The sequence below is a fragment of the Adiantum capillus-veneris genome, chromosome 20 (genome assembly GCF_014529385.1).
Source record: "Adiantum capillus-veneris isolate H3 chromosome 20, ASM1452938v2, whole genome shotgun sequence".
Taxonomy (NCBI): Eukaryota; Viridiplantae; Streptophyta; class Polypodiopsida; order Polypodiales; family Pteridaceae; genus Adiantum; species Adiantum capillus-veneris.
Window position 1 is genome coordinate 54,492,461 of NC_140950.1, and position 13,008 is coordinate 54,505,468.

Consider the following 13,008-nt stretch of genomic DNA (forward strand, 5'->3'; position numbering starts at 1 on the left):
TGTCCTCTATCATGAACATAGCCATATTTAGTATTGCATGTTCTTTGGCAGAAACAATGTGAGAAGTAAAGTTTAGAATTACCTTCTTGAGGTGAGAATGTTCTCATCAATGATAAGACCATTTTTTGAAGAAAATTGAAGTGCTTGATGATTGCCATCAGGAGAGCTCCTCCCACTGTTGACATGAAGCAGCGCAAGATTATGGCGGCATACTTGAATGATGCATGGCTTGAATGGTGAGCAACACATATCACTTGGTCCTGCAGAAATTTCGCACACACAGTAGCCCATTGAGGGTGTGAATAAGCTAGTATGGAGCATGCAGATGCAGCCCACCTCATAGCCCAGCCATAAGCATGCGCCAAGCTCAAGCAAAGAGCCTACCTATTCAACAAGGCATGGCAACCCCTTGAGGGTGTGAATGAACTGGTCTGGAGTGTGCAAGCCACCTCATATCCAAGCCACTAGCATGCACCCTTCTCAAGCAAAGAGCCTACCTAATCAACAATGTAAGGTAGCCCTTGACAATACCTCCATAAACTGGCTTTGCATGAATGGAGATGACACAAAGTTTATTATAGGAGAGGGGAGACTGCGAAGGTTAACACCCGATAGTTCATATCCACGTGGATGCCCTCCAATGGCTCCAGAATGAGCGCTAGCAGGACTACCAATGGTGACCACTCATCTTTGGATTGGGTAGATAGCCCTTTAATGCTAATTGGGTGTGGACACATTGAAGGGGATTCTGGGTGCATAGTCCTAGTCGTTCTTCTTGTACACTTTTCCGGTGTATGAGGAGAGTGGCCGGGAGTGCCCTACCCGACTCCTAAAACAAAACAAAACACATTGAAGGGGAGTGCCCATTCCCACATTCAGACCTGTTTTTGTAACAAAGAAAATGTTAAAAGCTAGATTTGGCCCACCTACCCTTACCAAAATGTCACCATGTTACCCTGCCTTATAGAGCAACACGTGGCCCTCCTAGTCAAATTCTAAACTCCTTAAAATTTTGGAATTTGACCCCCTCAACCTCCTTGGGACCTTAAGTGTTCTCCTATTGGCCCCTCTACCCTACTCACATGGAATTCTTGCAGCAACTCAGCCTAAATATTTAGTTCACGATTGCAGGCCGTGAATCCACCTGATAGTCAATGCAGACAATGCAAAGAACTGGTGACTCGGTGAGCAGAGGGCTATGGGGGCGACCTCTGCAGGACTTCGCACTAGCAAGGTCAGAACACCATTATTTTTGTTCGGGTTTTCTTTTCTGCTCTCTCTCTCTCTCTCTCTCTCTCACACACACACACACACACACACACTCACTCTCTCTCTCTCTCTCTCTCTCTCTCTCTCTCTCTCTCTCTCTCACACACACACACACACACACACACACACACACACACACACACACACACACACACACTTGTTTTGTGTCCGCAGAGCATCTCCAAATCCCCTGAAATAGTAGGGAAGGAAGCAATATCAGCAAGTCAGGTCCAACATGGAGAGAAAGAGAACGATGAAGGCTGGAAACTAGAGAGTTTTTCTCTTATGAGCTCACTAAAAGCCTGTGCTGCGAAGAAGGATTTGTACCAGGGCAGTAGGATACATGCTCATATTTGCTGCAGTGGGCTACTTGACAAGGACACATACTTAGGAAGCACGTTGGTCAGTATGTATGCCAAGTGCGGTGCGCTTGTCAGAGCACAACAAGTTGTTGACGAGCTTTCAGTCCGGGATGTCGCCTCTTGGACTGCACTGATTGCAGGATATCTAACATGGGCATGGCAAAGAAGCTCTAGGTTGTTTCAATCAGATGCAAAGAGAGGGTCTCTCTCCAAATGCTGTCACCTATGCTTGCATCTTGAAAGCATGTAGCATTATGCAAAACGTGGAGATGGGCAAGCAAATTCATGATGAGATTGTTAGTCAAGGGCTCTTGGAAAGAAATGTTGTGCTTGGCAATGCTTTGGTTGACATGTATGCCAAGTGTGGTGAATTCGTGAAAGCACTTAAGGTGCTTAAGGAGCTTCCTATGAGGAATGCCATCTCTTGGACTGCACTTATTGCAGGGCATGTCCAACGTGGGCAAGGCAAAGAAGCTCTAAGCTGTTTTAAGCGAATGCGAAGAGAGGGTCTCTGTCCAAATGCCATCACCTATGCTTGCACCTTGAAGGCATGTGGCATCATGCAAGAGGTTGACATGGGCACCCAAATTCATGATGAGATTGTTAGTCAAGGGTTGCTGAAAAGAGACGTCGTGCTTGGTGGTGCTTTGGTCGACATGTATGCGAAATGTGGTGTACTTTTGAAGGCACATAAAGTGCTTGAAGAGCTTCTTGTCCGGAATGTCGTTTCTTGGAGTGCATTGATTGCAGGGTATGCACAACAGGGGCAGGGCCAGGAAGCTCTGGGCTGTTTTCAGCAAATGCGGAGCGAGGGCTTCTCTCTGGATGCGATCACCTATGCTTGCGTCTTGAAGGCATGTGGAATTATTAGAGATGCTGATGTGGGTAAACAAATCCATGATGAGATTGCAAGTCAAGGGTTGCTGAAAAGACACGTCGTGCTTGGCAATGCTTTGGTCGACATGTATGTCAAATGTGGTGTACTTTTGAAAGCACGAAAAGTTTTTGATGAGCTTCCTATTCGGGATGCAATCTCTTGGAATTCATTGATTGCAGGATATGCTCAAGACGGGCAGGCCCAGAAAGCCCTGGGCTGTTTGCATCAGATGCGAAGTGAGGGATTCTCCCCGGATGCGGTCACTTATGCTTGTATTTTGAAGGCATGCGCCATAATGCAAGACATTGACATGGGCCAAAAAATTCATGATGAGATTGTTAATCAGGGGCTCTTAAACAAAGACGCAGTGCTTTGTGGAGCTTTGGTCGATATGTATGCCAAATGTGGTGTACTTTTGAAATCACAAAAGGTTTTTGATGAGCTTCCTATCCGGGATGTAGTTTCTTGGAGTGCCTTGATTGCAGGATATGGCCAACAAGGGCAGGGCGAAGAAGCTCTGTACTGTTTTCAGCGAATGCGGAGTGAGGGTTTTTCTCCAAATGTTGTCTCTTGGACTGCGCTTATAGGAGGGTATGCCCAGCAAGGGCAGGCCAAGAAAGCTCTGGACTGTTTTCGATGTATGCAACAGGAGGGCATCTCCCCAGATGCAATCACTTTTGTTAATGTGCTGAATGCATGTAGTCATTCAGGTCTAGTGGATGAGGGTGAAATGTATTTTGATAACATGAAGAAAAAATATGGCATTGCACCAAACAACGAGCACTACACTTGCATGGTTGGACGTGCAAGGCTTTTTGACAAAGCTATGAAAGTAATTATGATGATGCCATCATCTGAATATCCTCCAGTTTGGTCTTCTCTTCTAGGTGCTTGTTGAAAATGGGGGAATGTGAAGCTAGGAAGGTTTGCGTTTGAGCGTGCAGTACAACTAGACCATTATGATGCTGCAGCATATGTGTTGATGAGTAATATTTATGCAGCTGCTGGCTTGCAGGAGGAGGCTGAAAACATTGAATGCATGAGAATAAAAAATGCGGCTTGGAAGCAGCCAGGAAGTAGCTCTTGGGTTGTTGAGAGTGGAAATGTTAATAAATTTGTTGTTGGGGATACCACTCATCCACTAAGCAGACAAATCTATGTGAAGCTACAGGATCTTGAACTCAAATTGTCCCAACAAGGATATTCCCCAAATTTGCATTGGGTCTCACAAAACCTTTCCGTGCAGTCCAAAACAGTTTTGCTTTGTCAGCACAGTGAGAAGTTGGCCATTGCTTGTGCGATAATCAATACACCAGAAGGGAAGGACATACGCATCATGAAGAACATGCGAGTTTGTGGGGATTGCCATGCTGCTACCTCACTGTTATAAAAAATAGAGAAGCGTAAAAAACTCTGGTTAAAGATGCAAACCACCTTCATGTTTTTGAAAGTGGGAGTACTCCCGAAAGATGTCTTTTGGCTACAAACTTCCAAAATCATACTCAAGATCATGGCTCTGTTGGGACTTTTGATTGGAAACTAGATGATGGGTTATGGGTCTATGGTTAAACTCTTATTTCTCCACTAGATATGGCAGAAAATGCTGGTTGAGGTTTGCTTTTGAAATCTTGTTGTGATTGTCCTGGATTGCAACCCTTTGGCTATCGACATGCGACTCCTGATTGCTTGAGGAGATAGTACATAGTGTGGATCAGATGTGCCACCAAGAATGTGTGTAGATAGGCTAGGGTCTCTTGCTTTGCTACCAATGATGTCCACGCTTGGTCTATAGTTGTGTTTGCTTCGGAAAACGCAGGTGTCAACTGCATTTGCTACCCCAAATGCAAGTGTTGCTGCTGAAGCAAAATGATGATGGTGGGTTGATTTAAATGATGGAGTGATGTCTCCTGTGTGCTGGTTTGATGTGAAAACTGTCTGGATAATGACCACGCGAATGGTATCTTTTGAACTTCACTCTTATCTGTTGTCTGCCTGTACTGGGAAATCCATTGCAGTCGTGCTGCTGAATACAATGGTACAGGGGCTTGATGCTGGAGTAGGTTTTGGTATGCTGTCTCCCACTGTGGCTATATGGAATATGCATATCTTGAGAGTAGAAGATGCAGCTGCATTGGCTATATATGAGGAGATGTTGAGGACTTCCTACTCACGTGGTCTTTAGATTGGTTTTTAACTATTGTTATTGTGAAGGGAGCTACAATGGCCATGAAATGTGAGATTATGCCTGCTTCAACATTACAAATGAGTTATTCTTTCTCTTCTATCTTGGAAAGATTACTCCTATGGTATTAAAAACTCTCTATTGGTTGGTAGGGCCAGTAGAAGTTGTTTTCGGTCACTGTACAACTTTCTTTTGGATAAGAGATGATGTGTGGTTAATTTTGACTCTGCTCTTTGCTTCGGCTGATTAGAATCGAGGTGCCGGTTAACATCCTCATTTCTCCTTGACATTCAGAAGGCTGTTGCTACCTCTTCTTAGACTGAAAGTAGCACTTATTTCCCGTGAATGGGTTATCTGAGTTCTTTCTCTACGTTTGATGAAACCTGTTGGGCCAATGAGAGATGGAGAATACTGATTTGGACTAAGCTTGATCTGGCATGCTCTTCAAGATATTGACGAGTGCTAGGGTACCCCGATTTCAAAAATGTAATTTGCATCAGAATCTGTGGGAGATCCCACTTTGTACTCTCTTTCTCTCATGCACCACTGGTGCATGGTACTCCACCTCACACATGCCTATGAAGCTAGAGTTTAAAACCGTGTGCCTGGGCTTGTTTGTCTGTAGCATGAGTAGCCTGTGTAGCACATGACTTTGATCTACATTTCCAACAGGCAGGAGGACGTTGCCGCCCCGGATCATTGTTGGGGTATAGGGATGGTGCAAAATGGTAGGCTGATCAACCACGAATGCACCTGAGCTGAATAGCGTCGTTCTGCCCGGGGGGGGGGGGGGGGAGGTGTTTACTAGAGCAGAGGACTAGGAGAAGAGAGAGAAGGGGGAGGGGAGAGGAAGCATGAGTAACTAGGCCAATGATCTCTCCCATTAGAGCCAGAAAATAGAGGGTTAGAGGCACAATAGAGGATGAGTGAGGAAGGCCAAACCAAGCCTTATTTCTTTCCAACCATATATATGCCATAGGAAAGCTCCTCCGAGACGGGTCCAGAGAGGAACATCCAGGAAGCTACACTCACCTAGCAACAGAGGTCTCCAAGTGATCTGTGATGACCAACAGAAGAGGCGTTTTGCACTTATCTCTTAAACAAGAAGGGAGTCTCTTCATGCAATTTGCACATATTGCAAATCCCAACTGATACACCAAAACTTTTAGCTTTTGAACCTGTTCAGATCCCTTGTGAATAATGAGCCACATCATGCAACTTTGCTTGATCGACAAAGGGCAGGCCCAAAGACATTTAAACCTGTATGACCATTGCTTAGAATTCCATGAGACTCTCCATTTGCTATTTAGCTTAGCAATGAGGGACTAATCAACTTTCTCCTCATTTCCTTTACATGCATAGATGCTTTTGCATACTTTGAAAAGAGAGAGGGGATTGCCTTGAAACAACTTTGCAGAGTTGCTTGCATGCTTCGAATTCTCTCTAAGACCACCCTTGAGAAATATGAAACTATTGAACTAATTCCGCTTTAGTAAGCCAGACACCATCCCTGTACACATCTTTCCTATTCTTTAAACCTATTCTGAAGTATTTGTGTGCTCTTCTTGAAGTTGCCAGCCCTTTGATTTAGAATGCAATCCAAACTAGATAGAATCCTGTATAACGAAAAGCACATAGAGAAGGTGTGATCCTTTGGGGGAGACCAAAGAGCTTTCCTCCAATTCCAAGCTTTCCAAAGCCTACAAACAAGGTAAGTACCCTTTGGAATGAAGTTAGCATTAGAAACCAAAACTTCGTTAGCTCAGAAACTATTCCAATCTTTATTGTCTCCAAGGTGAAAATTTTGAATAATTCTTTTGATCAGAATTGCCCAAAAATCTATGGAAGATGAGACCCTCCATATCCATTTGCTTGCCAACTTGCTTGATAGTTGTTGCATATTTAAGACTCGCCCAAACCACCGAGTTCTTTATCCCTCCAACAAGTCTGGTAGGCCACCTTGGGGATTTTGTTTAAGTCCTGAGAGCTACCTAAAAGAAATCTTCTTGCCAAGGAAAAAACCTTGTTCAGTTGATATTGAGAATGCATTCAACAAGAAAGAAAAAAGATGAGGGAGGATAGTAAACAATAATCTAAAATAAATCTCTTGCATAAAGATTAGGCTGATGGTTTTGTCATGTTTTTCTTGAACTTGTCAAGCACCCAATTCCATCTTTGATTGAAGGAGACCTTGAACCCCATAAGTATGCCTAAGAGTTTGAAAATATGTCCATTCTCAATGGCCTTACATCTAGATTGTGTGACAATTGCAGGGCAATCACCTTTTGACACTTTATAACTTGTTTTTGCATGATTGATCACATAACCACTAGCCAAACAGAAAATACTTACGCATTCCCAGAAATTTACAACTGATTGTGCATCATCCCTTACAAGATCATTAGTATCATCTGCAAAATGTTGTAGGCATAGTTGATCTGTAGACCCTTTTATACGGATGGCTTTCAATTTACCTTGTTGGAGAAAGTCTTTGACTAGCTAGCACAAAGCATCAGAGGAAATGCCATAAATCAGGGGTGAGAGGGGGAAGCCTTGCCTAATAGACTTGTGTAAAGGAATCGAAGGAAATTCTAGCAGTAGCATTGCCAAACAGTATCTGAACAAGCCTGGCAAATCCTCTACCCAGACCCATTTCATGCATGCACTGCAAAATAAACTCCGATTCAATTCAGCTTGGAGACATGCAACACACAAAGAACGAGAGAAGAGTGAGACAGAGTAGAGAGTCGACACCAATAAAAGAAGGCTTGTTTGCTTTCATTAAAAGCCTTCCAACATATGTAGGAATTTGGCCATGCAAACTGCATGCAAACTAGAGTGCATGCTTTAGGGGAGTGTTCCACGGGTAGACGAATCCTTGACTAGGGCTTGAAACCTAATAGTCCCCCTTCAAGCCCGAACTAGACAAACCACTCTCACGATACCTCAAGTTTTTTGGCGTACTCGTTAACCACATGAGTTTTAGATTCTCTCACAACCAAGGGTTTTGGTGTATCCATAACCTGGTGCTACCGTTAAGCTACCAACTAACGGAGTTTCTGGTTTACTTCCGAACCTTGGGTTTAAGGTATACCCAATAACTTCATGAGAAGTGGGACAATAGATAGGATGAGAACAAATAAATTTTGGGAGGTCTTACCACTTATGTGTGGCAATGTCTAACCCGTACATGTATGTCATGAAAATCGATAGGCTAAAACAAGTCTTTTGATAAAAAATATTTGATATTTTTTGACCACAAACAAAAGATGACAAATCTATGACACTAAAGTAATGAAAATAGTTTGTGAACTCTTGTACCATATTCTCGAAGCAAATCTTCATGTTTTGCAGTAGTTGCCTTGGTGTTAGCTGTATCCGAACCACTAAACTGACAAATTTGGCATACACGTACGAGAGATATTGCATGTAAACTAATACACAAAATTTCCAAGTAGTCAAAAACATCGTGGTCCTTCAAGATAGCACCTGTAGTCAATGAAAAAAGCTTTGGATAAATCTGCATATGGTTTTTCCGATTTAGTTCCACATATCCAAATGCCTCCTCTTAACACCTCTTCCACCGTGTGCGAGTCCCTTTGTGATAGCATTTTGAAATTCTTTCTAAAGTTGATCCACTTGCTGATTTGATAACCTAGCACTTGCAGCCCAGGAGAGAGCATTTTGAAATGCTTGTGGAATATATTTGCTGCCTTTACCGTCCCTAACACCACCATCAACTTCGTTTTGATATGCTGTGCGAAAATTGACCTAGTAGACATTTTCAAACACTGGAAAAACTTTCCCTGCAGCTAGTGCTCTGATGGAGCATTTTCGAATGCTTGACAAAACTGCTTCTACCTGCTGCACCACCTACATGGCCTTGAGATTCTCACCGTCACCAACGAAAACATTTTGATATGCTCGTAAAACGATCGCCTGGGGCTCTTGGCACTCCGTCAATGCATTCTTGAGGTGCCGACCTCTAGGCTTGCCTTGCCGATGCTAGAACACTACGTCGTTTTGATACGCCCACCCACGATTGCCTAGGAGCGCCTGGGTGCTTTGATACCACGTGAAAGGTCCAACTATGGTGGATGGTAGCGAAGGCAGGCCATGGTGGGCTTGGAGATGTGCAACACACAGAGAACGAGAGAAGAGCGAAAGAACCAAGAAAAGAATGCTTGCTTGATTTTATTAAAAGCCTTACAACATATATAAAAATTTGGCCATGCAAACCGGAGTGCATGCTATAGGGGAGTGTTCCCTCGGGTAGATGAATCCTTGACTAGGGCTTGAAACCTAACAAGTTTTACCAGACTTTAGATTTCCGATAGTTTCTCTCATCTCCCCTTCAATCAAGGGTTGATCTAACAGTTTAGCAAAGTGAGGAGGCACTGCTATTTTTTTTAATAGAAGCAATTTTTGCTTTGGCATTGGTTATCTCCCCGTTCCTCAATGGGAGAGGAGAGAAGTTATTGGAAAATAAAGTCCTTTCTATGTGTAACATTTAATGGCCTAGTAACTTGTGTGTAGTAAAAAATAACATAGACATAGTGAGCATTTCATTAAGACTAGATTCCTAATGACCATAACAAGAGTGTTTGGATGGAGAGAGCAACAAAAGCATAACACCTAGTTAGATAGACATGAACAATACTTCAAAAAGAGAGAGAAATTAAGCTATTGACAACAGATGAGGACCGGATTTACATAGAGCCGGTCCCCCCTCCAAAAGGTTTTGTATTATAGGTTTCCCCCCATCGAGAGAGACATTTTACAATACAATACTTTGTGTTCCTTCAATAACTTCCTGGTGCAATGAAGATGGAAGCTTCAAGCACCAAGTTTACACTTGAAAACACAACATTAATTCCCTCACGGTCTCAGACCCGGGGTATGAGAGTAGATCTAGAGGAAGAAGGAGTATTCTTACGAGAAAGAAGTATCTCTCCTCACATAATCTACTCATACAAGCTTAGCATAGCTTAGTAATTAGCATGGTAGAGGAGGTAAGCATGCATTGGAGCCTGGCTCTTGGTTGGATTTGCATCACAAAGCCAAGAGTTGGTGGTGTAGGCCTCCCTTCTCACAAGCTTGGAGTGGATGATGAGCTTTCCATTAAAGCTTGAGAAGGAGATAGTCTGTTATAGAATTGATATTTTATTATTTATTGCAGATGACAGGTGGAAAATACTAGACCCAGCTTGGCCTATGCGAATATATATGTATATCATGTACATTTTATTACTTAAGTGCTCTTTTATGAGCTTTGGCCACTTATGACCGGCCGGCCAGTTTGTACTCACATTGACCATTCAAGAAATCTATAAATGAAATAGGTGCAAGAGGGAAATGGTCACTCTTGCATGGGGGGAGATTGCACCCAATGTCTGTGTACTTCTCCTCCCCTCTCCCCTCTTCTCTCTCGCCGTGCCGGCGTAGCACTCCGCTCTAGGAGGTGCGCCTGCACGTGCTCTCTCGTTCTATCACGCTCTCTTTCTCTCTCTGTTCGTGTACAACGTGGATTAGGCGTCGTGTGATTCGAGGTATGTAGATTTAGTCGTTTATGTCTCGCTATGTGCTATTTTTCGAGTATTTTGCAGGGTAGCCAGGCTTCTGGCTGTAGCAGTGGTATCAGAGCTTTGGAAACGCTCCTCTCAACGCACACGTGATGGAAAAACATATATATAAAGATAAGTGCAAATTATGACCTCAATTTGCATAATTTTTCTTAAGAAGCTGTTTCACGTTTTGCTTAATTATCCATCATATTTACTAATTATGCTTTAATTGACGTCTTGCCACAAAAAATATAGGCATAAGATTAGTAGGTCGAATATGTCCATGTAATTAGAACTCAATTTGTTTAGAGATCATGCCTGTAAATCTTTGAGGCACACTTAGTGTTGATCGTGCCATTACGAAGCCAATTATGGTAAGTAGATCATAGCAAATAAGACAAGTTTTACGAGAACAATTGCACCTCCACTTGCACGAAGGAAAAGATGAATTATAGGATTTTTTTTAAATATATATATTTTTTTATTTTTATATGAGAGGAACCTTTACGTATAATAACGTAGCAGAAGAGAGAAGACATCTTCTGAACTTCACGATTTGTACTTGACGAACTGTTAATGCAAGAACCCTTACTGGAGAAAGCACCAATGTACTTAGTGGGAAACAACCCCAAGAGGCTACCCACCAAAACGAAAAAAAACAAAAAAAAATAGTAAGACTGGATGGAGTAGTTCGTCAGTGACTCTGAGGGGAAGTCATGCACGTCCCTGGCACTCATCACCGCTCATCAACGTGAGCTCCTAGCTATCATGCAGGCGCAAGCAGCACCAAGGTTGAAGCGCTATGGCAAGCAACTTGCTCCAGCCCGACAACAACATCGACAGCTTGCCGACCAACCCACTCCATACACGGCATGCATACTTCCACCTGTGCCGCTTGTCCACCACATACAGTGCTTTTATTTTGTCCATTGCATGCGGCACTTATACTCCACCTGCCTGCGTGCTCATATCTCTCTCTCTCTTTCGACCAGTTATCTAAACGCTTCTCTTTTCTTTACCTCTCATTAGGTGCATGCAGACGTAGAACAAACTCTCTCTTAATTTGTCTCTAAGTCGACCTCACTCACTCTCTCTCCCTTACAACCCCCATGCTGGTGATGGAGAGACACTCCACCATCTACACTCCCCAACCACCGCACGTTTTACTTTTGCATGGCAATAACGAATGACTACTGGCCTTCTCATTTTTCGGCCACACCTGCATGATGTGCAGTTGTAGTTTCCGTATCATCTTTGGTAGGCATAGTAGCCGCCCTGCCATACTATCTCAACCACTACTTCATGGTGCCTTCCACTTTGAGAGCCGCACATCACCACCAGCTTTACGCTCAGTTTTGTCACCTAGACTCCCCCTTGAGATGTAGCAATTGCAGATACCTCCGCCATCCAGCATCAAGCCGCTCGATTTCTCCTAGCCTGCTCACGGCTGAACTAACTTGCTTGCCAAGCTTCCCCCTCCCACGACCACCTGCAGCGGCAGCTATTGACAAAGCTCTGCAGTGGCGGACCTAGACGAAGCTCTTCAGGCCTGAGCAGGTACCTCTGCATGCTGCTGCTACCCCAGCTTTCCCATATCAACTTCGCCTGTGTGCTTGTCACGCATGCAGCACACCATCTTGAGCAGCACATTGTGAATCTTCTACGAACCCAAAAACCATCTCCCGCTCGTCAATTGTAGCAGCCCGTCAGCCCTCTCTCATGCGCTGAGGCACCCCATCAGACACTCTCTCAGTTCAGTACGAAGCCGTCATCCCTCTCTCATGCGCTGAGGCACCCCATCAGACACTCTCTCAGTTCAGTACGAAGCCGTCATCCCTCTCTCTCTCTCTAACGTGTGTCTATCTACATTGGGGATGAATTGTTATCATGCTTGAAACCGGGGCCTCCATATTGGACAAGGCATATTTCATCTCCTTACAGATGGTTACAGCGGACAAACTTGACAGTACATTGGACAAATTGTCTGCGTGAGATTGATGATGTCGAGGCAGTTATGGCGGGCAAGCCATGGCCACTTGCAATATAGTGCTCTTTTCATGATGCAAATAGCCGTGTACAATTCTTGTCAATTTTTCAAAACAAGAGAAGACCGACCCAATTCCCTACTTAAGGGCAGTTGTATGTTCATATCAGTAGCCCTTCATCATCATTATTACAATTTGTTCTTCTTGACATGGGCATTCTAAAACAAAATAAAAACAATGGCAGGCCCTTAAATGAAGAGTCCCATTCACTATCTAAAAGAGGAACACAAAAGCTTGTATGTCTTTTCTCCCTTCTCCTGTAAGGCATGTTTTAGCATGCCGAGAATATTGTTTACAAGGAAGACAACTAATGCAGCTTTAGATACAACAAACTTTGGTAGTGTTCAAACGGGACTGTTTTAGGCATTGTTGTTAGAATATAAAGATAGAGGCAGGGTATATATATGTCTTCATCGGTTGCAGAGTTGAGACGACTAATAAGCTCGGAATGTGACTATATATTGACTAAATATAGCTACTTGTTTCTGTTGATGTCGTTTCAATTCATGAGCATCATTTTCAGAATTTACAATTAACATGCACAATCTATAGATTACAACATTGATGTAACACATGCATGATTTGAACTTATAACTTTGCATTGAGTTGTGTTAATAGCACCTCTACATGTTTTGGACAGAAGAGAACTTTTGTATGACTCCATAGTAAACAGACCATTTGTGTAACAATTGATCTCAGCCTATCCGCA

At 43.3% G+C, this 13,008-nt stretch overlaps 1 pseudogene; it reads left to right on the forward strand.

The window, feature by feature from the left end:
* The first annotated feature begins 1,504 nt into the window (after positions 1-1,504).
* LOC147432534 (putative pentatricopeptide repeat-containing protein At3g15130) lies at positions 1,505-5,218 on the forward strand (annotated as a pseudogene).
* The last annotated feature ends 7,790 nt before the right edge of the window (positions 5,219-13,008 follow it).